This window comes from Centroberyx gerrardi, chromosome 22, assembly GCF_048128805.1.
Source record: "Centroberyx gerrardi isolate f3 chromosome 22, fCenGer3.hap1.cur.20231027, whole genome shotgun sequence".
Classification (NCBI taxonomy): domain Eukaryota; kingdom Metazoa; phylum Chordata; class Actinopteri; order Beryciformes; family Berycidae; genus Centroberyx; species Centroberyx gerrardi.
Window position 1 is genome coordinate 14,812,133 of NC_136018.1, and position 25,000 is coordinate 14,837,132.

The following is a 25,000-nucleotide window of genomic DNA, read 5'->3' on the forward strand; positions in this document are numbered from 1 at the left end:
TGCAGCTAACTCATGAGCATTATTGGACTTTTTCCAGCCTATTTGCTTCAAAAAGTTATTATTTTTTACAGTTTTACGATCTAATGACAGCGCACACCACCACATATGGAAAAGTCATTGCAGCTCAGATCATGACAGGCTAACAAAAATAGAAAATAGATGTTTAGATTTCACCAACAATCTAACGTAATGGTTTTTAGATCCACTTATCCCCCCACCTCTCCCTGTGCATCTGTATCCCCCAATTCATCCATCTTTTTCACACAGCTCTCGTCTGAATATCACCGAGGATGCGACCTGCAGAAAATATAGATCACAATATCCATAATGTGTCCCCTTACGTGTATTAATCAACTCTATTGACCTCACTTTCCCTCCGCACGCCACTCCGATTGTTTGTTTACCATTAGGGGCGAGTGTCTCGGTTGTCCAATAGCCCACCTCCATCTGCATTTAAACAATGAAACTATCAGCTAGGTAACAAGAGTGGGGACAGCAGCTCAATACCGCTATGAGAGGTCTCCAATAATCAGCAGTGTTGGAGGCAGGCGGGACGCGGGCAAATACAAGCAGCGGTATTGACAGGCGCTGGTTGCCTTCAATCAGAGTATATCTACTGGCCGCACTCTGCATGGACCCAGAATTATCATTGATGAAGACATCAGTTAGAGAAAGACAGGAAAGGGAAGGAGAGGAAGGAGGAATGGCGGGATAAGGGGGCGAGGAAGGGAAGAGGAAGGGGAGTTGAAGTGTTTCATTCCAAAATAAGACTTGTTTAATATCTTTGACAAAAGCTCACAGGTAACATTTTTGTTTGTTTGTACATAGCTTTTGTTGAATAAAACTTTTCCTCTGTTCCTCTGGCTGAACCCAGATAAATGTGAAATAATGAATATACTGTCTATCATTGTAGCGATGGTGACCTAAAACTGGAGGGGCTCCGTTTGGATGTGAGAAAGATGGGATCAATTCAAGCCTGATTGCATGGTGCGTGCACGAGCACACGCACACACACACACACACACACACACACACACTCACACACACACACACACACACATGCACGCACACGCACACTTCAAACCCCAGCGGCATCGAAGCTGCCAACACATCATTTACATAATCAGTCCTTGTTAGATGTTGGGCTTCCTTGTTTTGGTAAAATATGCTTAACCTCTTCACCCACATGCACACACATGCACGCGCACACACACACATACACACACACACACACACACGCAAACACACACACATTCAAACGTCCCCGGCCACTTAGTGCTGTGCTTGGGTCATATTAAGGTCACTAGTAAATTGGCTGAGGGCGGCAGGCCTCACAGCTCCTAGTTTATAGAGGCAAATTAATTAGTGGGCCATGCAACACTGTGAAGTCAACACATTACTGATGCAGCTCACACCACTCAGATGGCAATACGATGTCTAAATATTACTAAATATAATGTAGCTGCTTATTTCTCTGCCCTGGAGTTTGGGTCAGCAGCTGCAGACAGGATACAGTACAGGCTTAGATCCCTTCGTCTTCATCGAAACTTTCTGTTTCCCACACAAAAATAAGGTACAGTGTAAAATGAGATAACTGATGTGAATGAATCATGCTTTTTTTTTTTTTATTCCTGTGTCACCTGCTTCCCTGTCATACGAACATAGAGCTGCATCATACAAAAAAAGAAGGTAAAATGTGAAATAGTTTTAAGCCCGCCAGTGGCCATAGTCAGTAACTTGGCAACAGTTTGCTATTTGATGCACACAACACATTTATGATTTCCCTCCACCTCCTGTTTCATGTCTATAGCTTGAAGGGCCAGTGCTGAATCACCAACGGAGAGAAAGTGAGTCGGTCAGTCAAGAGTCAGTGGCTTGGGAACAGCTAGCGGTTTGGTGCACGCGCACGCACACGCACACACACACACACACTTTTCCATTCCGAACCAAGCTGGGCGAGTGCTGAATCATCAACAGGAGAGAAACTCCCATTGCAGCCGCTGTCAGTCAGTGCAGCACAGTGCAGGCAGTGACGGGGGAGCGGTTGGCAGCTCGGGGGCCCCGGGCCAACCCCGACCATATGGCAGACGCTGCAGCACCGCTGTGTCATACTCTGGCATGTTTTAACGACCAATTAGGCTCATTAGGCCTTGATTACAGACGGAGAGGCCTGGGGGGGGAGAGAGACGGGGGGAGGAGGGGGTTGATGTTGATGACTTATCAGGGAGAAGATGGTGGGGAGTATGAATCAGTAATGATATGCGCTCGCCGCACTAAAAGATTAGGAACACGTGTTCTTTTCCTCGAAATAGATTGACCAGTTGAATTCAGGTGAAAGCCATGATCCCCTTATTGACTTCACCTATTAAATCCCCTTCAGTCACGAAGGGGCGGGGGTGCAGATGAAGGGGATGAGGCAGGTTAAAGAAGGGGTTTTAAGCGTTGAAGCAATTGGGATCGGAGAGCGGGAGCGGGGGGGGGGGCTCTCTATTCGTTCTGTCTTTCCATCCGTCCATCAGTCACACGCGATACCTAAGCAGACACACCTAATCGGATTTAGCCGAAACTTGGGGGAGTGATGCATCTCACCTCTGTGTTCCTGCATTATCAAAATTACACTGATTGGCCAAAGGGGGAGCGCTACATCGTTCATTTGTTTGTCCATGTGTCGCATGTGATATCTGAGAAACCGCTGATCAGATTTTGACAAAACTTGGGGGAATGATGCATCTCACCACTGTGTTTCAGCAGTGTCCAAATGACACTGATTGGCCTAAAGGGGGGGGGGGGGATCAAAGTAAAGTGGACTGTGTCATCCATGGGGGATGACAAGTTTAGTGTTGCCTTTGAATTGGCGGGAGCTATGATATTTTTGTGGGTGTAAGGGATGGAGCAAAAGAGGTGTGTGTGTGTGTGTGTGTGTGTGTGTGAGCGAGTGAGTAAATGAATCATGAGTGTGCGAGTAATGGAGGAAGTGAGTAAACAAAGTCAGACTGCGAGAAGTGAGCGAATGAGAAAAGATCTGGGTGGAGGACAGAGGGAAAACGTACACAGCACGAGACAGAAAAAAAAAAAAAAATGCTGGAGAGAAAATAACAAAACACATCTCCTATTATCACCCCTCCTCCCCTTGTCCACCCCCTAACACCACCTATCAGCCCCTCCCCCTTTCATCTCTTCAAACAACAACATCCATTTTGGCTTCCTCTGTTTATCTCATTGTTTTTACGCATCATATCATAATCATATGGCTGGCCGGAGCAAAAACAACCCTTTACGTGATACACAACGTAAGAATAGAAATCAGAGTCACTTTAATCGCCAATCGCCATCATCTCTGGACATTTAAATGGAGGGGGGGGGGGGGGGGGGGGGGTATGTGTGGTCTGCAGGGGATTATAGCTCTAATGATAATTCTACATATGGTGGCTGGATAAACCTGCCTGAGCACAGAGATCATAAATCCAATCTGAGGATGATAATCCTTTTGCCAGATGAGGAATTAATACCAAACGTGATGCAGTGGTCAGAGAGAGGAACGCGGTCAGGGGGGCTGTGATACTGAGGAGAGGCATGTTTACCAGTAATATATCATTAAAAACAGGAAATATGTGTGTGTGCTGTATATTCTTTCTTTCTTTCTTTCTTTTGTTCTTTCAACTCAACCCATTCATTGAATCATCCGTCATTATATTTGCTTCAAATGGTTGGCATTCAATGGATTCGAGTCATGATTTTTTTTTTTTTTTTTGGTAATACAATCCTTTGCCCATAACAGAATTCCAGTTGATCCTGTGTCTGTATTCCAGCTGGCTACACAGTTTGCATTCAAGAGAGAGTGGCTTGTTTTTTTTTTTTTTCTTTTTTTGTATTATTGTGTGAAGTCACCCTGCACTAATCCTACAGTGTTGTTATTAAGCTCAGGGCCATGGAAATGGACAGGGTGTAAGACATGCAGAGTGCATATAAGCCAGATTAGCACTGAAACACCCCCACAAACATTGTCGCCATATTCAAATTCATATTCATATCTGTGTTCTGCTCAATAGGCTGTTCTGCTGCTGCACGGTTACTGTGTGAAAATAAAAACGCTGGGTGAAATTATTTAGCGAGGGAACAATTATATATAAAGGTATCAGAGAGAGTGAGAGGAAAATAGATGGAGGGAGAGCATGTGGAGAAGACGGAGCGAGAAGAAAAACAATGAGAAGCAGATGGATGACAGAGAGAGGTGAGGCTGTTATTAACAAGTAAGAAAAAATAAATAAATAGAAAGACAGTAATGGGAAGATTGGAGAGTAAAGAGTCGCAAAAAGAGAGAATCAGATAATAGCAGCGACAGAGAGTGCTAAAGAAACGGTGAGATTCACAGAGAATGATTGAAAACAGGCTCAGAGAGAGTGGTAGAGGGAGGTAAGCATTCAAAGAGATAGAGAGAGAGAGAGATTCAGAGTCAGGGAGAGAGAAGGGAATTCAGAGTTAGGTGGGAGAGAGAAAGAGAGAGAAATTCAGAGAGAAATGCCTGAGAGAGGCAGAGAGAGAGAGAGATCCAGAGAAGGAGGTTCAGAGAGAGAGAATCTGAATCCAAGAGAGAAAGGTTCAGTGAGCGAAACTGAGAGGAGGTTTCTCATAGAGACAGAGAGAGATTTACAGAGAGAGAGAGCGAGAGAGAGAGAGAGAGAGAGAGAGAGAGAGAGAGAGATTTACAGAGAGAGAGAGAGCTCCAGATCCAGTGTTTGACATTTCACCTTGCTCAGTAGATAAGGGGTGTCACCCTCTGGTCCTCAGGGCTTTGACTGCTGTCTGCAGTCATCACCTCCTCCCCAGCACAGGAAACTATTGATCAACCAGACAGCACAGTCTCCGTGTGTGTGTGTGTGTGTGTGTGTGTGTGTGTGTGTGTGTGTGTGCATGTGTTTGACGGGTATAGACATATATAGACGTGTGAGTATGCGTGTGTGTGTTTGTGTATGTGTGTGTGTGCATCCGTGTGCCAATTTGTTTGCATCAGGACCAGAATCTGTATTTGGCATGGGATCTCTCTCTCTCTCTCTCTCTCTCTCTACCTCTCTCTCTGCGTCTTTTACCTCTCTATCTTGCGCTCCTTAACAACTTAACTCATCTCATTATTTGTGTAGTAGGAGGTCTATTAAGGTTCTTCTGCGGGTTTGGCTGAGTGGAGCGAGAGATCACAGGGCCGAGAGACCGAGACTCCCATGAAAAACCCACCGCTCCTCGCTGCGGTGTGAAGATGGGCTTCACACACTCGGTTATACTTAGATCCAACAACAGTGAAGCGGCATGCCACAAAGGCTTGAGCCGCTGCACCTTTGCCCCCCATGTAAAGGTGTTGGTATAATGTAATATGACACTTATTAAGACAATTGCCACCAGTGTGCGACTTATGACCGGAAGGTTGCCAGCTGTCCTGTCAAGCAAGGCACTGAACCCCCCAACTGCCCCAATAGAGCTGCTCCATGGTTAATTGTAGAAGACTATGATTGTGAATGTGTGGAACTTTATCAATGTGCTGGAAAAGAATGATTCTGATGTTGAAGGTGGGATTAGTGAGTTGTGGATGACACATTACTGAAACATGTTAATGAACGCCAAGAACTAGCTGAGTAGTCATTTCCCCCACGTCTGGAAACACATGTACCCCCACTGGCCTGGGATCAAATCCCACCAGAGCATTCTTTCCTTTGTTTCCCTCTTTACTTTCCCTCTGTCTAAATAAAGAGCAGGCTGCCCACTCCCAAACTATGTTAAAAACTAGTCAATACAAACGTAATGTTAACTGGCTATGTCATTGTTATTTGTTTCTTTCTGGCTAGGCCATTGCATTATTCCAATTCAAAGCATTAAGCCTTTCTAGCTGCATAACTGCAGAAACTCTGTTCGCAAACTGTTATTGGTTTCCAGACACATATTCACTTAGATGTGTATATTATGTTAAACACCATCATAGAAGCTATAAGCTAATCAGCATTTATCTTCATGTTGTCTGTTGCGGACTGCTGCAAAATGCCTTCATAGGAAAAGAGAAACAATAAGTAGAGGGAGACAGATGGAGTGCCTCTTTTTCCAACTTGATAAAAACAATTCTAGGTGAGAGGATGAAAGTCAGAGGGACATGTTGGGGCTCTGATGCAGTTGAGATGGGGTGGTATTGCATTTTCCAAAATGAGAAAAGGGCTTGTTTGATTTCAACTAAACCACTCATAACAAGACTAAAATGGGACATTCTGCTGGCATAATTTGGCCGATTACTAGTTGCCTTTAATCCTGTTATACAATTTCTGTGTAATGCGGCTTGCAAACTTGTTTATCGCAAGAGTGGTATATAGAGGGTGGGTGGGGCATGAGGAAGCTGTCTTTGCATGTCCAATAAGGTTAAAGACAGCAAAGACATCTGGTGATCTGTGAAAAAATATCACATGCAGCAAAGCAAAGGCATCTGAATATGCCACATCAAATCAAGTACGTGCTGTAGAACGATTCCCTCCCCACTTCTAAAGATATCCCTTATTTCATTTATGCTACTGCCCCTGAAGGACTGCAGTGAAGTGCTGGTAAAACCATAAATTATATGAATTTACAGTATAAGGGTGTGTCCAAATGCTTGTGCGTGCCAGAGACACACACACACAAATGAGAAGTTAAGGGACCCCTCTCATGCATCCCCTCCAACACACGCACACACACACAAACAGACATAAACACCTGCATTGGGGGGGGGGGGGAATAAATGATACACCTGCATGTAGCATTGAAAATTCCTCCGGAGTGGAGCGGATGCGAGGGCCCGCTCCACTCTGCATTCATTGTGTGGCTCAGGGGAGAGGCAGAGGGAAAGAGAGTGAATAAAATGTGGGCAAGCACAGATTCATGTTAAAAATGACACAATTAGTTCAACTCTGAAGTGCGTGTTAGTCGCGCATGGCTTCCCTTCTTAGACTCACATGAGGTGATCAGACAGGCAAATACTCCCAGGGCCTGGATGTATAGTCAAATGAAACGCACTCACATGCACACACACACACACACACACACACACACATGCACGCACATACACAAAAAAAAAAAAACACACTCACTATGTCGACACATGAGGATAGACACATAGATTCAGCATACTAACCTAATCATACTCTCTCTCTCTCTCTCTCTCACTTATGTAGACTTGCGTAAGCAGGGCTAAAACCTTCATACTTTAATTTGCGCTACAAAATTTTGTGGAAGTAAAAAAAAAAAAACACACACACACAACACATCCCATGAAAATAATGCAGGAACTAAATCACTCTGCTCACACGGAAAACACTGCTCTAATTCCAAAGCCTCTCGCGCTGAAAAATTGATCTTTATTTTCGGGGCAATGCACTTTGAAACAAAAGGGAAAAGAAACTTAATATGCAGGAAATGAAGAAATGAAAACTACAGTACACAGAGCACTTTGAGTTTGCGCTTTCAAAGCCGGGAGAAACGAGCGTTTGAATTTCCCCCCCACCCCAAGAGATAGCAAGGGAAAGGCAGGGCCTGATTTTATTAATTTCATCTGTAGTTATGTTTCTCCTGAATAAAACATTAATACTCCCAGGAACAAGGGAATAACAGAAACAGAAAGAAAGACAGCTGCTTCTCTTTTAATTAGCAAGCACAACTCACTCTCTCGCTCTCTCCAGCCGTCCCAGCTAGCTATCTTTGTATCGCCCTTCAACTGCCTCTCTGTCAATCAAGCCATCTTTCCCCTAACTAGAATGAAAGGGAAACTCTTTGTCAACTTTAAAATCACGGCTTCTTACTTTACAATGACATCTTAAAGTCGCACTCCATAAATAGTGCTAAAGACTGCGGCGTGGTGTACAGCAAGAGAAATATGAAGATGAGCTTGCAGGCTGTGATAAGTTTGTTCGCGTTGTTTCCTCTCACACAGATTTATTCTGTACCACACACACAATATAAACTCATAAACAGCAGGGTTGGAATTTTACTGACCCGATCGCCTGTGGGATATCCCCGTTTTACAGTCTGCAAAATGATCCTCACTGGACACAGTTTGAATAGATACACACAGGCCATCCAGGCTCTTAGGGGCTATAGCTGAACTACAGTAATCCTATAATAAATTTTAGGAGGATACTATACAGATATCACAGCAAATCTATAAGTCCCTATAGGAATATTACAAGAATATTATAGTGATGCCATAGGAGATAAAAAAAAATACCATAACGCATGATAAGATCACTATAAAGTCACTATTGAGCACCTCAGATACACTATAGGTCCCTATAGTAATATTATAGAATTATTATGGTGACTTTTCATTAGGGATAGCATTGCTATCTGCTAATCTATATGCCTGTTGACAGTATAACTTCATCAATTCTTATCCTTTTACAGTCTGTTGACATTGGAGACAGTTAAATAAGTGCAGCCTGACATAGCTAACATCGCGGCAGGCTAATAAAAAGCCCCGCTTCTCCAGAGGCTAAAGGACAATGTATGGAAATAGCAGGCTAATAGTCTCGCCAGGCGAGCGCCCAAAATCCATAAGTTCCATCCTGGCATGAGAGAGATCTCAGAGATCATAATATTGAGCTATGGAATCAAGGGTCTCGAGAGCGCTCTTCAAGGGTGGTTGTGCCAACTCTTACACATTATACACACACACACACACACACACACACACACACACACACACCTATGCTCACTCATACACACGTACACTAGTCTCCTCTGCCTTGCCCCAGGGTGCAGCCAGTCTGAGATCACACTGGCAGGTTCACTTGTAAAGCTGCAGCTTAAGGCTCTCAGACAGAGAAAACTACAGACGGTCGTAGCGCTGCTGCTGCAGGTAGAAACACTGCACTTGAAGAGTTTCATTCCAAAATGAGATATGCCCTGTTTGAAAATGTGTGACAAAACGATTGCTGGCATGAAAGTGAACCTCACTTTGGAATGTTACTGATGTTATTAGCTATCTTGAGCCATGTACCCATAAAATAGTAACTTCAAATAAGGACATATGTAGTTTGTGTGTGTTTTGATATTGAGCAGTGAACATCAGATTTTTTTTCCAAAGGGGATATATATATAGTGTTTTTCAAAGAAACCTTTCGCGCATCCTCTGCTCAGGTAAAGATGCAGGCGGTCAAAGAAAATGTGCAGCATTGTTGTTGAAGAACTGGTTGTACTGGTTTCTGTGCCAGTCTTTGGGGCATGATGCAACACTATGCAAAGTACTTTGACCACTAAAGATGAATGCAACTATAACAATTTGCTGAGTATACTGTAATACACACATTTCTATTCTTGTGAGTTCTCTGTGATAGTTTAGTTTTTGGAGAGGTTTACATTAATTAATTTAGACAAGATTTACAATACTGGTTTTACTCCTCAGCGATTCTAAAATCTATATATGGCCATTTCAGATTTAAAGCGATGCATGAGAAAAGGTATTTTCTGTTCCGTTTCAACCTTAGAAATGGAAAGAGGAGACGTGCTGCGGTGGGGTTTGAGAGAGGGAGTGGGAGAGAGGGAAAATGGATGGAGGTCTGGGGCGCAACGAGGGGTGAGAAAGTCCCACGAAGAGTGAAGGGCCTCTGTAATGATTGAGAGGGATTACCAGAAAACTCAGTGGACTGGGAAAGAGAGAGAGAGAGGGAGGAAGTGAGAGTCGGAGAGAAAGAGTCAGAGAGAGTGAAAGTGAGAGAGAAAGTACTGTATGAAGGGGAAAAGGAAGAGTGATAGGGAAAATGATGGAAGCTGGTGTGTGTGTGTGTGTGTGTGTGTGTGTGTGTGTGTGTGTGTGTGTGTGGGCTGGGGTGGCTAATTTGGAAATAAATTGATTCAATCAGTAAATGAAGCCATGCGTGGGTGCTACACTACTATAATGAAAAGAATGCAGAATGCTTAAAGGGATACTGTGACATTTTACATTTTGGACGGCTATTTCACTTCAGCAGGCACAGATCACAGCAAGGGGGGAAAAAGTAACGGCACTGAAGTTAACTCCAAAAAAAAAAAAAAAAGCCATTACCAATGCAAACCAGCCACAAACCAGCCAGTTAGAAATACAGCCATTACTGACATGAAACAAATCTCTAACGCTGAAATATATAAGCGATGTGAGCAAAGCAAGCAAACACACCACCTCAAATGAAGAAAGAAACAAAACAACATGAACCCATATAGAGGTTATGCAGCCTTGGGCAGCATGAGAAGGTTATTTTTCCATTAGATTTGATGTCAGCATAAACACCTGATGCTACCAAGAGAGGAGGCCATATTCAAGGTTGCGAGAGAGGGCAGAAATTGAATAGATCTGAAGTTATCGTTTTCTACAGCATTAGCAACACATGGAGAAGATACAATGCAATGCGCTCTTCAATACATATGTGAACCTCTTTTGAAAATAACATTTCGCTGTCTAGTTCACAGTAAATCGTTTGGGGGCTGAGAAGGTGAGGAAAAATGTAAATGTTCACAATAAAAGATGTCATCTTGGTCACAAATATGAAATGAATTTATTGTAAGACTGACACATACATTTATATAGATATCCTACACTCAATGTGACAATAAAAATAGAAAGATTAAAAAAAAAAAAGTATGTAGTTATTAATGCTGTTTAAAAAAATTTTTTTATGAATGTGTCATTTTTATTTTTTGTTTCTTATCTGCTTTACACTGTATGTTTCTCAATAGCACAGCGGAACTGCAGTCGACACATTTGACAATTCAAAGTTGTGCAATATAACAGTTCTTGACACTTTTTGCCCTTCTATATAGTACTTTTTGATCTTCTATATGTCAGATTATTAACTAGTTTTGTCTTACGGACTAGTATGTTTTACTACTGTATACTACAATATGCATTATCGGTGTTATATGTAAGTTTATTGTCCTGTTTTAATTTTGAGCACAATGGAGCAAATTTCTAGCAACTTGGTTAATATGAAAATAAAATATTGAATGTTGAATCTGTATCCAACTCTCTCTCTCTGTCCCTGTCTCTCTCTCGCTCTCTCTCTCTCCCTCTCTCTCGGTGCTGTGGCCTGTGTGTGTTTCTGTGGTCTACCTATGCCTCCTATTGGTCTGATCGCTGCAGTCCAGAACAATCTCAGTCCTTTTCATAGGAGAGGGAAGGAGGGAGGGAGGGAGAGAGGGACGTAGGAGATAGATGAGAGACGGGCGAAGAACAGGGGAGCAGGGAGGAATGATGGTGAGTGACAGAGTGGGAGAGAATGAGGGGGAGAAGAAGAAAGGAGAAAGGCTATTTGGGGTGGGGGGGGGGGAGATAGGAGAAAAAGGGGGGATGGGGGGGCGGGGAGGGAGGAGGGGGAAGATCTTATGAATGTTGACCACTGTCCCTCTACATAAATCTGCACATTAACTGCATCAAATGAGGCTCCCCGTGTTTTCTCATCTTCTCCTCCCTCAATATCCCTCTTTCTCTTTCTCTCCCATACTCCCCCCCTCCCCCCTTCCTCTCCATCCCCTCATCCCCCCACCCCCACCCACCCCCACCCCCGGTCGCCATCTCGCGTCTGACTCGTTGATGTCATTTATAATGTCTGTCCACATCAGGGGACATCGCGGGGACCTCGGTCCTCACCAACAGTTTTCCCTGTCACGCCCCAGTGCCTGATGGGTAGAAATAAACCAACCACCATGCCGCAGACAAACAGACAGAGAGAGAGAGTCAGTGTCACACAGCTAATGTCGACTATGAATAATGACATGTCCCTATTAGAACTGTTCTGTCTCTAATCTGCCTGATAAACATTTGGGAATTGTATATGCAAATGCAGAGGCAATGTTGCTCTCGCGTCATGAATGCAGTAATATTGTTGTTGAGGTGTACATGGCTGCTGAACTGTGTGTGCAGCATTGTATCCTTGGAAAACCACCATAGGCAAAGTGGGAATCCAGTAGAAAAGGAGCTGCAAGGAAAATGTGAGAAAATTTGTATCAAATACAAAATATCATGCGCAAAATGTTTTACGTTATTGACAAATCCTGGCAAATATATATTAGAAAAGGTCAAATGTTTGTGTAAATTATGAAGAATATAGCAGTGCGGCCTATATATAAATGTAAATTATTATAATTAAAGTAAATAATTATAGTTAAATAAAAGCAGTTTTTAGATAATATATTCAGTAAATATATAGTACAGTAAAATATTTTTTGGAATTGCACTATAACACTCAAACTGAATTCTCATCCCAAATCAACCTGGACTTTGCCAGACTGTTTTCAGTATTTATTTGTATTTAAACACACACATGCAAAAATAATTATGATGATCCTGTCACAACTTTATTTGAGAAAAGCACCGCAGTTAACTGATTTTATAATATATATTTATTTATAATATATACAAAATATTCAGGGGTCATTAAAATGAGATAAAATATGGATCAACTGTATTATCATTCTAGGAATTGAAACAAAAATATCAAATACCCTCAGCTTCTATCTGTTGTATTGTGAATCAATAATTTTATTTAAAAAAAATACATTTTCAATTTGTAAGCCCAGTACAGGAAACAAGGTTTTATAATGTGTGCAAAGTATATTGTGTTTTTTAATATTTGCATGCATAATTTACACACTGTTTTTGCATATGCAACAGATGTGCGTATTACATGATTTCCACTACTGTGGAAATTATATTTGAAATTTGCAGTTTTTCTATGATAAAAAAATAGATTTATTTAAAATAAAGCCCATAGGAAGAAAAAAAAATCAAGCTAAAGTTTTAAAAACCTTAAACACAGAAAGCACAATGAATGGTGACATCATGGCATCGATATCAGATATATACATTTCTTCCACAGATTAGATTCATTTCAGAGGTAAAGCTGCCACATAATAAACCCAGATTCCCTCCTATTCTTCTCTATATTGTCATCACTTCACATGAGAAAGACATGAAAGATTGAGCGGAGGCTTTGAAGCGGGCGCCAGGGCCACCGACTCCCTCCCTCCAGCCGCTGCCACCTCCTCAAAGGCAGCTTGACTCCCACATCCAGCCCAGCTACATTAAACAGGCCCAACAAAGTACTAATGACCCTCTAGATTTCTGACCACACAAAAAGGGGGCAGCTACCATTTTGCATTCCCATTCTGGTTTTCAGCGGTGGGCAAGCCAATCTCCATGTGTAATGAGTGCGTTGTTTGTCACCCCCCCCGGTCAACAATTACCAGCCTGGCGGTCTGCAGTGAGTCTATTTTAGGATGGAAACCCCCCCTGATCCAAAAAGCTTAACTCGCCTACAAACACACTGGCTTTTTTTTCTTTCTCTCTCTCTCTCTGGGTAATCCCACTTTTGTTGGTTCTGAAGAGGAAGGTGAGGGGCAAGGATGGAGAGAGAGAGAGAGAGGGGGGGAGAGAGAGACAGGAGACAGAAAAAGAGAGAGAGAGAGAGGAGAGAGAGAGAGCTGAGGCCAAAGCCAAGGGAAAGATTCACGTCATCAAAGATCAAGAGGGTCATCTCCCATGTGCCCTTTTCTCTCTCTCTCTCTCTCTCTCTCTCTCTCTTTCTCTTTCTCTCTCTCTCCCTCTCCCTCTCCCTCTCCCTCTCTCTCCCTCCCTCTCTCTCCCCTTGTCTAATCATGTATCTCTGGCCACCTTGCGTTGCCAGTCCTTAAAACAACGACATGAAGACCTGCAAAACCAGAACGCAGGTATTTATTTCGCGTTGTCGCATCACATGTAAGTCTATTGGATTGAGCAGAAACAGTGGAGTTGATTGTTCGGCGGTCCCCGGGAGCTGCTTTATGCTAATGTTTGCGTCGATGCCTACAAAGCCACCGCCGCTGTCCAAAGGCACATCAAGGAAATGAGAGAGCAGGCCAAGCCTTTGTGCGCGCCGTGTACAATAAAGGGAGGATTTAGAGGCCTTGCCGGCCGACCGCAGGGGACGAACAAAATGAATGAAGTGGAGCGGGGTAGGGGATGGGGTTGGGGACTCTCTGCCGCGGCGGGTTGGGGGGGCCCCGGCTAATGCACCCCCCCCCCCCCTCCACACACCCCTCCTGCCCCTCATAACCTCCCCACCCGCCCCCCCCTGACCGTCGCAGGACAGCCCATATATAACCCAGACACGTTTGGTCTCTCCAAAAGGTCACAAAAGGGTAAAACTTAAGAGGAAAGATGAGAGCGCCGCTGTCATAAAAAAAAAAGGAAAAAAAAAGAAAAACGTGTGAAAGGGGAGAATAAGTGGCGATTCCTCTTAAGCCGCGGATAAAATATTTCAGATTCAACGAAGCAGTGCCCCGGCCACCAGGGGTCTGGATTTATTGCTGGGGTCAAAACTCAGCGCCGATCAATAGTCAATCAGAGTTATCAAACACCAATTATATGAGGACACTGTCCAGATGCACAGCCACTGATTTATCACTCTGTGTTTCCTATTTCTCAGCAAAACCTGCCTAATGGTTAAGACTCTGGCCATCAAATGTCTCAATTTAAATTCTATAATTAGAGGAATTATCCTTTTAATAGATTCATTTAATTAGATTTAAATGAATCAATGTAAATTCTGTAAAACGTCAAATATGAGGAAATTGTTACAAAATAATTTGGCGAATGTGATCAATAACAAAATTGTTTGTTAGTTGTTTATTATCCATGCTGCATATTCCATATTGAATATTCAATAATTCCATATTCAGATAGCAAACACATACAGTTCACAGGCATGTGACAGATTGTTGTCATACTCAATTCATTATTATGAAAAAATAACACTAAAAATAAACAACTTCTGACTACTCTCATGAAAGAAAATATTTTAGTATTTCATTATCTGAATGAACCTCATGTAAAAGGAAAAAAATTGAAGAATTGAGCAGTGCCTCCAAGCATTTGTGCAAACTAGAGAACTCGCAGATCTGTTTTCAAGAAAGAAAAAAAAAAGAAAGAAAAAAAAAACATTTTCTGGGGGGCTGCTGAAGAAACGTGGCGTAATGGAAGCACTTAAAAGACATGAGAGGTTTATACTTGAAAGCCCCCATCATCCCCTTTAATGCATATCCATTTGTCTATTGAAAAGGGTCTTCATTAAAAACAACTTGGTCGGGGGAAGAAAAATGAAAAATAATAATTATGTTGATGGCTTAAAAATCGCATCAAAATTAAGATACTTATCATAACCAAGTGCAGCGTAATCTCCTAAGTGCTCAGTGAAGTTCCTTTTTAATGCCACAGACAAAAGCAAAAACAAAAAGCAACTCTCAAAGAATTCTCTCCCTCTATTCCTTCCCTCTCTTTTTTGTTTTGCCATCCATCTCTCTTTTCAATCAGCCCCTCTCTCTCCCTCTACCCTTTGATTTTCCCTGCCATCTTTTCAGGGAAGAGGTCTAATTGCACCTGAAAAGGAGAAAGGGGAGCAAGAGGAGATCATCCTCAACAGCAAATCTCTTTCAGATTGAATTTTTGAATTTCTTCCCTTTTTTTTATTATTACTTTTTTTTTTTTCTTTATTTCAAGGGCGTTTGGACAGAGTGTGTGTGTGTCTGTCTGTCAGGCTACAAGGCTCTTGCTCCTCTTGCTCCTTTCTCTCTGCGCCTCCTCTCCTCTCCTCACCGCAGCCCAGATATGCATCTTCTGACCTGTATGTTAAATTCATAGTTTCACCAATGACATCAGCAATGCCCCGACAACTGAAGGAAAAAATGGGGTGTGCGTGTGTGTGTGTGTGTGTGTGTGTGTGTGTGTCGTGGGGGGTGGGGTGGGCCGGGGGGTGATTTTTCTGCCCCCGTAACCATGACAACCCTCATCTCTAGAGTGTTGGAAGGGAAGGGATGGCGACTCACGCTCAGGGAGATTCTGATGTCTGAGGTCCCCCAGATTTCTTTTGTTGTGCATTTATATCTGTGTGTGCGTGTGTGTGTGTGTGTGTGTGTGTGTGTGCGCGTGCATGTGTGTGTGTGTGTGTGTTACGAACAGTGGTCCACATTTATCAATTTTATTTGATTGTAAAGCATCAAAAATACTGGAAGGCCTGGCCAGAACTTAATAAGCAAAATATGCATTTTATTGGATTTTTAAAAGCCAGGTATTGCTTGTAAAATGCAACAAAAATCAAAAATACTTTCTGTATATTTTTTAGTGCATCGATTAACAAATTAGGCCCCTGTCTGATATAGGTTTAAGAAATGAGAACATATTTCACAAATTCAGACAATTTACAGCAAACTGTGGTATAGCAAAACTATGATGACCATTGTGACAATATGGCATATTCAACAATATCTTTAACAATCCTCATTGAAATTATTATCCTAAGTAAATCATCCAAAAGATGAAAGGATATCATTTTACAGTAAGATTTGCTGTCTGAATTTAATATTCATATTAAAACATATACAACTCTTCCTGCTGATGATTCTATGTTTTCTAATTGCAGAAACACAAGGATACGAGAGACAAATGTTATCTTTGTTTTCTCTCATCAAACCAACACTGTCTGTCACCAAACACATCGTGCCTAAATTGAATCTCCCACCATATACATTTCACAGATCAAATTCTATACGGCCTCCTCTGAATTCATATTCAACGCGGCCCATCCTACGTAGGCAGGGATCCAGATAGGGGGAATATGAATGTCAGAGGGAACATTTTAATCATTTGGCAGGGTTGGAAGCCCAATCTCCAAACATCCACATTTTGACACACAATCTCCCTCTCTCTTCCCGCCCTCCCTCCCCTCTATCCTCTGGTTTCATCATCTCATCTCACACCCTTCGTGTCTCGGGGACCTATTAAATCCCCCCTCCCTCCCTCGCCACTACACCTCTCTCTCTCTCTCTCCCTCTCTCTCTCTCAAATGTCACCTTCATTTTTCTGTTCATATTCTCGGGATGGAGCTCCCTGTAGATGGTTTAATTTTTTGGCCCTCACCACCACCTCTACTGCCCACTGTGCTCACTGTGGTCTCGTCTCCATAGCTCACACTGGGCTGATGGCAGATAGCAGGGGATGATCAGGCCTGTATTTATGTGTGTGTGTGTGTGTGTGTGTGTGTGTCTGTAAGAGTGTGCGTGCATACATGTGTATGACGGCATCTCCGATATTGTTATGAGTGATATTGTTTCCCCCTCTTCCAAAAACCCTTTTTCTTTTTTTTTCTGGGGGCCGATTAGGAGCAAGAAATGCACTTTATTTTAATCCTTTCAACCATCAACAAACTGTCAAAATAACCGCTATCCTCATTTGCCCCCGACCGGATCAAAGTTTTCTTAACAACAATCCCATGTTGTAATGGCTTAACTGTTCATAAAAAAAACAGCGCTACAAATGGTTTTTGTTAGCGTCTCCTCTCCCAAGCCTGTACGCCTTTTGGCCAAGCGGTGTGCTTTCTCTGCCAGGCCTTGTGGAGTTGATCATACAGTCTGGTGTTGACCTCACAGTTTATACGAAAGCAGAAAAATTAACACAATAATGAGGCTTATCAGTCAGTGCTCTTTCTTAAATGTCAGCTTGTCTGTAATTAAAAATAACCGTCTGATTTTCCAGTTGACGTTCCTAGCATAAAAAAGACTTTAAGAGACTTTATATTAACTTAACTTAATATATTTTTCCCATAATATATTGTATCCTAGCAAACATTTTAACATTGAATAGATGCTGATCCTGCACCAGCATTAAAAACCCATGTAAATAAAGCTCCAAAATTTAAGTTGAGATGACATCATAACTGCATCGTTTAGTGAAATCAGGACCTAAATATCTTTCTGATATCAGTTCAAAACTGTTTTCAAAGCTGTTTTTATATGAATTTGTACCATGCCATAATTTTGTACTTGTTCAAGTTGATGTTAAACTTCATTCATGCTGTATTTTTAACATCTGGGCCACAGTTTCGGAATCCAAGATAAGATATAAGAAAGGAAATATACAATACGATATAAGATAGAGGTTGTTCTGTTTTTAGAATTACTGTTTCTGTAGGACACCAATATCATTTGTATATCATTGTTTTACTGAATCATAACATGAATTGGTATGGAGCCCGTGATACAAAACACCTTCGCTGTTAATGTCACTTGATAATGCCACCGCACTACTACCACCTAGCTTCCCCTTATTGTCTTTCACCCCTCTGTCTCTCTTGTCTGTCTCTTTCTCTTTCTTTCTGCCTCTCTCATACTCTCTCTCTCTCTCTCTCTCTCTCACACACACACACACACACTCACACACACATACATGCGCACACATGCACACTCACTGCAGGCTTTGCAGGCTCCAGCTGCTGCCAAGCACTGCATGAGGGCATAAATTGTTAGGTGTTGGCCAGTAATTCTAAAATGCAATCTTCTCTGCTCCTTCCCTGCTATCTCTCTCTCTCTCTCTCTCTCTCTCTCTCTCTCTCTCTCTCTCTCTCTCTCTCAATTTTATTCTCTCTCTCTCTCTCTTCACTCTCCCTCTATTCTCTCTCCCCCCCTGCTACCTTGTCCCTTGATTTCACCTTTCTTTCTACATCTCCGAATGTTTGGTTCTTTGGATTTGTTTTTGTCTCTCTGTATGTCTGTGCGTGTCTGTCCCTCTCTCTCTCTCTGTCTCTCCCTCTCTCTCTCTCTCTCTCTCTCTCTCGGTATTAATGATAGCAGGGAAAGGTCACATGATAAATGAGTGGCAAACAAATCAGAGTGCGTTAGACTATAGCTCTGTTATCGCGCTGCCGAGTGGGGGCCCCACGCCACTGAGAGAAAACACTGTCCCCATCCTGAATAATTCTGCATTACATTTCTGCCAACTCCGCACGCCGAATGAAAGAGAGCACACAGAGAGAAATGGAGAAAGACAAAGAAAGGGGGGAGAAAGAGAATAGGGTGAGAGAAAGGGAGGAAAGAGGGAGATGGTGCAGAAAAGAGCGAGGACAGTGAGGCATGTAGGAAGAAAGTAAAGAAAGAAAAAGCAAAAAAGAAAAAAGAGGAGAAGAAGGAGAGGAATGGACAGAGAGAGAGGGAAGAGGGAAAGAGAGAAATACCCCCCTTCCCACCCCTGAAGAGATGGAGTCAGGGAGTATATGAAAGAGAGAATAAGAATGAGACAGAGAGATAGAGGCAGAGAGAGAGAGAGAGAGAGAGAGAGAGAGAGAGACTATTTGTCTCCTCTCTTGACACAGTGGGATGATAATGCATTTTAATGACAAGACCTGAGACTGGTTTTATGAGGCGACGGACACACACCCATCCACACACACGCACACACACACGCGTGGTACACAGATGCACACACACACATACACGTGTATGTGTGGCGTGCGGGCAGGCATGCGCACACTCCGAAACACACACCTATTTGTAGACACTGCTCGTTCTGGCTCTCTTTCCCTCTCTCCCCACACACACACACACACTCACACACACACACACACACACACACAACAAGGGCATGGGAGCCATCACCCCCCCTCCTCCCCCTCTTAGCACATTCTTCGGTCAAACCCAAGGAAGCAGCTCACCAGGCTAGACATCATTCCCCGTTCAGAGAGGCAGGCAGGCAGGGAGGGAAGGAGTTCACGGTGAGAAATCAGCAGGAAACTATGGGAGAAGGCAATTTAGAAGCAATCAGAGGGAAATTTGAGGCGGATTAGGCTGAGGGCTTATAGGAGCGGGGACCCGACGCTGTATCCATCTCTCTATGAGAGGCCTTCATCAGCAGTCATCTCCTGGCCGGCCAAATCAATCTCTCCTCTCCTCTCCTCTCTTCTCCTCTCCTCTCCTCTCCTCTCCTCTCTTCTCCTCTCCTCTCCTCTCTTCTCCTCTCCTCTCCTCTCCTCTCCTCTCCTCTCCTCTGCTTTTGTCTCAGTTCCTTTCCTTTCCTTTTTCTCTCATTTCCTTTTCCTTTCCTTTCCTTTCCTTTCCTCTCCTTTCCCTCTTTCCTTTCCCTTTCTTTCTTGTCCTTCTTTCCTTTCCTTCTCTTTCCTTTCCTCTCCTCTCCTCTGCTCTCACCTCTTCTCCTTTTCTTTCATTTTCTTTCCCCCTTTCCTTTCCCTTCCTTTCCTTTCTTTTCCTTTCCTTTCCTTCTCGTTCCTTTCCTCTCCTTTCCTCTGCTCTCATCTGTTCTCGTCTGTTCTCCTTTCATTTCATTTTATTTCCCTCTATCTTTCCTTTCCCTTCCCTTCCTTTCCTTTCCTTCTCGTTCCTTTCCTCTCCTTTCCTCTGCTCTCATCTGTTCTCATCTGTTCTCCTTTTCTTTCATTTTCTTTCCCTCTTTCCTTTCCTTTCCCTTCCTTTCCTTTCCTTTCTTTTCCTTTCCTTTCCTTCTCGTTCCTTTCCTCTCCTCTCCTCTGCTCTCATCTCTTCTCCTATTCTTTCATTTTCTTTCCCTCTTTCCTTGCCTTTCCCTTCCTTTCCTTTCCTTTCTTTTCCTTTCCTGTCCTTCTCGTTCCTCTCCTCTCTTCTCCTTTCCTTTCCTCTCCTCTGCTCTTCCTTGCTCTTCTCTTCCCTCCACTCATCTCCCTTCCTCTCTCCTCCTCCCCTATACATTTTACATTCAGTTTTAAGCTGATGCCCTTATCAAGAGCAACTTGCAGTGATAGGAAAGGTAAGTGACCAGTGTCTTGCTCAAGGACACTTCAACTGCTACAGACTTTGCACCTGTGACAAACTTACGGGATGATCTCTTTAACCACTGGGCCACTCTTCTGTAACCATCCTCCCCTCCTCTTCCTTCCTCTCACTTCCTGAGCGATGTGTGTCCATGTCTAAGTGCACGTGTGTGCGTGCACGTGTGTGACAGTGCAGGCTGTGGGCGTACGTGACGATGAGAGAGTTAATATGAAATCGGCGGCAAAGGCACAGACAGTACCTTAAAGATCTTGGGACCCACAGTAGATCTCTACTTGGAAATGAATTGATTCAGTCTCCTGACACTATTCCCCCAATTTCCTATATTATCTTCTCTCTATCATCTACCATATATCAGTTATCATTGGGACTCATTTATGAGGCCTATTTCATCTTTAGAGCATTCTCAGATGATAGAAAACTGATCTCTTCTGCCTTGGTATTACTTTTGACTGTGGCCCAATCTCAGAACGGGCAGTGCTAAAATTGCTTTAATATTCTCTCAGTATTAGTGTGTTGCTGGCACAGTACATTGTATTACAAGAACACAGCAATAAGGCTGACTAATGAGAAAAAAATCCAAGTTAACTTTAAATATTAAAACTTTATACACTTTACATACATAGACCTGCTGACCCCTCGCTCCATGACAACAAAGTGAAGCACTGGACTCCAGTAGCTCGGCTGGAGCTGCTGCACAGCCAACACAAGACTGTGGTTGTACTGGGCACCTCTCAAGTGTGAGAAAGTGTATTTGTATAACCTCAAACTGCAGCTACTCCCCCAAGCTGTTCAGACTAATAAGGTATTTTTTAGTTAATCCCTCTAGTTAAATGAGGGTTAACAAAACACTGCGTTTATCTAAACCACAGGCTTCCACACTTTCCAGAATGAAGTGGGAAAATCATTCAATAAAGCTGAAGATCAACTTCAAGTAAAGCTCAAGCATAACTATGAAATGTGTATGAGCAATATTGTCTATCTTTGGTCTTTCACCGTCCCTTTACGCTGTATGTGAGGTCCTGTGGTTCTTGTATGTATGCAGTGGTACTATGTAAGTTATATGAAAGTTGTCAATATCTCTGCTCCAATGCTACTAAGACAAACTCTGTATATTCATTGTACTTGGCAATTAAAGTGATTTGATTCAAATTTGTCTGATTCTCGTTCCAATTTGCCATTCATAGCTTCAAATGATGATTCAAATGATGAATACATTTGAATTCACCCTATAAACGAGGTTCCGCTGTAGTTGGCGTTCAGGCTTCACGCATAATGTTTATCCTACTGTAGGTGCTGATTTGAGCTAAATGCTGTTGTCATTAGCAGACGTTAGCTCATAGCTGGGAGGCACTGGTGATGCTTAGCGGTTAGCGTTAAACTGCTAACGAAGCGCATGTGAAGCCATGCATACATGACATTTATTACATTAAACAACACCCGGGTGCTGCTTAGAGCAAGACACTGATCCCTTATGCATAATTACCCCAGACATGTTGCAAAACTGGTACAGACACACACACACACACACACACACACACAGGCAGAGTCACATACACAGACACACACCCACTGACTGACGAAGGCATAGTACATTCACATATATTTGAATCATTTATATACAAAACATCTCTGTCTTTCTCTCTCTGTCACACACACACACACACACACACACACAGTATAGGGGTAAAGATGGAGTCCTGGAGGGAAACTCTAACGCACCTTTTATATACTGTATAGGTATTAATAAATGCCATTTGATGGATGTTTTTATCCAAAGCGCCTTACAATACTGTCAACACATACATTTTTACTGAAGGGGATCCCTAATGGGAATTACACCATAACAATCATTAAATATTTACCCATACATTTTACTAAATTGACTCCAATTACATGAAAATGACAGTTTGATTATTCTACTGATTTTGTAAACAGTTAAGTCAACTTTTATTAATACATTTATAAATAGATCTGCATGAGCCCAATGCCAAATATGCAAATATATTCTTGTTATTTCTAGGCTGAGTTGCTACGGTCTATCATCTGACTTTCAAATGATTTAAAAGATAATTGATAAAGAAATATCTTTGAGACCAAAGATAAATCGAACTTCAGCATCAGTTGAGCAGTAAAATTGAAATTTGCATTGTTTTAGAAGTTTCAGAAGCCTTTCACTGATAACTAAAAGGACTATTGGTTTGACTGGCAGCATGTGACATTTCCCAAACTTGTTGTTGTCCCTATTCCACCTCATCAACAGCATTTGAGGGGGCGGGCAGAATCGCATGTTGCTAAATCATAAACATTCTTTGGTTATCAAACGATGCAAAGCCGTCAGACATCAGAATAATAAAAGAGATCCCTATTTCTTCATACGCCTCTGGGCCACAGTGATAGTGATCTCCTGCTGAGGTGGAATTAGCCGTAAACTCATTTGCGGTGCCATGACCCGGATTATGGGAAAGGTGGGTCATGGCAGATATGGCATTGTCCTTATTAATATTCAATAAAACAATGGAGGATGATACGCTGGCAAATCAAAGGCTCAGCAGGTGGGGACTCGTCTAAGTACAGTTAGCATTGAGACAGATAATGGATTACCATGGTGATTATCACTATGGCCACCACATCACTAGAGGAATAATAGAGCGAATAGAAGAGTCCAACCCATTCAATTTACTTATGAAAATATAAACAGTAAAAGTAGATACTGGTAAAAGAATGAATCCACTTGGTGTGTCCTGAATCAGTTATTCTCGGTATTTGTTTCTTCCATCCTACCAGGAAATGCAAACTTTTTTTTCTGCAGAGAAAAAAAAAAAAAACACTCTTCATTTGATATTCATTGTTCCAATTCATGGGCAAAATGACAAATCCAAAAACTTAGCAAAATACCTTTTGAAAATGACAGTTACACATGTGCCATCTCTCCAATGAGACAGCTTAAATGACTCTGAATAGCAGATTGCTTCCAGTCAGCTCCCGCATACAATATATTTCGGGGATGCGGCATTTTCATTATGAAAGAATCACCGGATGTTTACGCGAGACAGAGAATGGGAAATAAAGAGAGAGGTAGGGAAACAGAGAAAGAGTGTGCATAGCATACGGAGGCCATTATTTCTGGCGTGCTCCAAGGCTGGGAGAATTAGAAAATATCATTCTGTCAGGGTGATTTGATAGTGCGATGAAAAATGTCAGAAGTGGAGATGACAAATCATGGTGCTGAGGAGAGGGGACTGGGAGACAGGGGATGTCATTTGTCATGAGTGCCATTTGACTGCACCCCCTCCGCCCCCCTCCCACCCCCGCCTCCTCCTCCTCTTTCCACATCTCACCCCTCCTCTAACCCCCCCTCACACACACACACACGAGCACACACACCCTCAACTTCCTCCTCTCCTACCTCCTCCGTTGTCTGCCTCTCTCCCTTCCTTTCTCTTTTCATCGCGATGATCTGTTTGAACACATTCTACGCTCTCTCGTCTTTCTTCGTTCTCCCCCTCCTCTCCCTCCCCTGCACCCTCGACTCTGTCTGTCTGTCTGCCTGCCTGTCTCTCTCTCCTCATTATTACTTAGCTTATCCTCCCCACCTGCACTAACAGCGGTACAGTATTTCTAACTTTGCCAAAAAAATTTAAAAAATCACCCATTTCTGACTCAGCGCCCAGGAAGAAAGGAATATTTATTTATATTTGTTCTTTTTTTGTTTTGTTTTGTTTTCTCCTCCTCACCTCCACATCATCTTTTCCTCGCTCCTCCCCCTCCTCCCACTTCTTCCTCCTCCTCCTCCTCCTCCTCCCTGTTCTCAGTGAATGGAAAGGATTAGACTGGCATACAGCGTAAAACACACGCACACACACATGCACACACACACACAGACATAGACATAAAGCGCACACCCACACACTTCATACAGATACATACATACACACGCACGCACACACACGCGCGCACGCACAGTCAAAATGTCAAGCTTGGTGACATTTAAGCGTTTTATCTTCTGTGCTGTCTACTTCTGCCGTTGAAACACAGGTTAGTAATACAAATTGCTCCACGAACGCTGCAATCAAATCATTTTTTTAGGCGGCCGGTGAAACTGCGGCCTGTGGGAGAGTAAAACAAAACCTCGACTCAACCTGAAACCCTCCTCGAACACACACTTATTTAGAGCGATTATTCGAAAGATGCTATGAAAATTCACTCAAACCCCCCTTTCTCCCGCTGATCGTCTCTGCGTTGGCCTCCTTGCCCTCAATTCACCCTTTCTCTCCTATTTCCTGCCCTCCTTCACCCCTCCTTCCCCCCCGCCTCCCTCCTCTTTTCCCCTTCTTGGCCCAACCCCACCCCCACCCCCCCCACCCCCCACCCCCCCCCACCCCCTCACTACTGCAGCCTC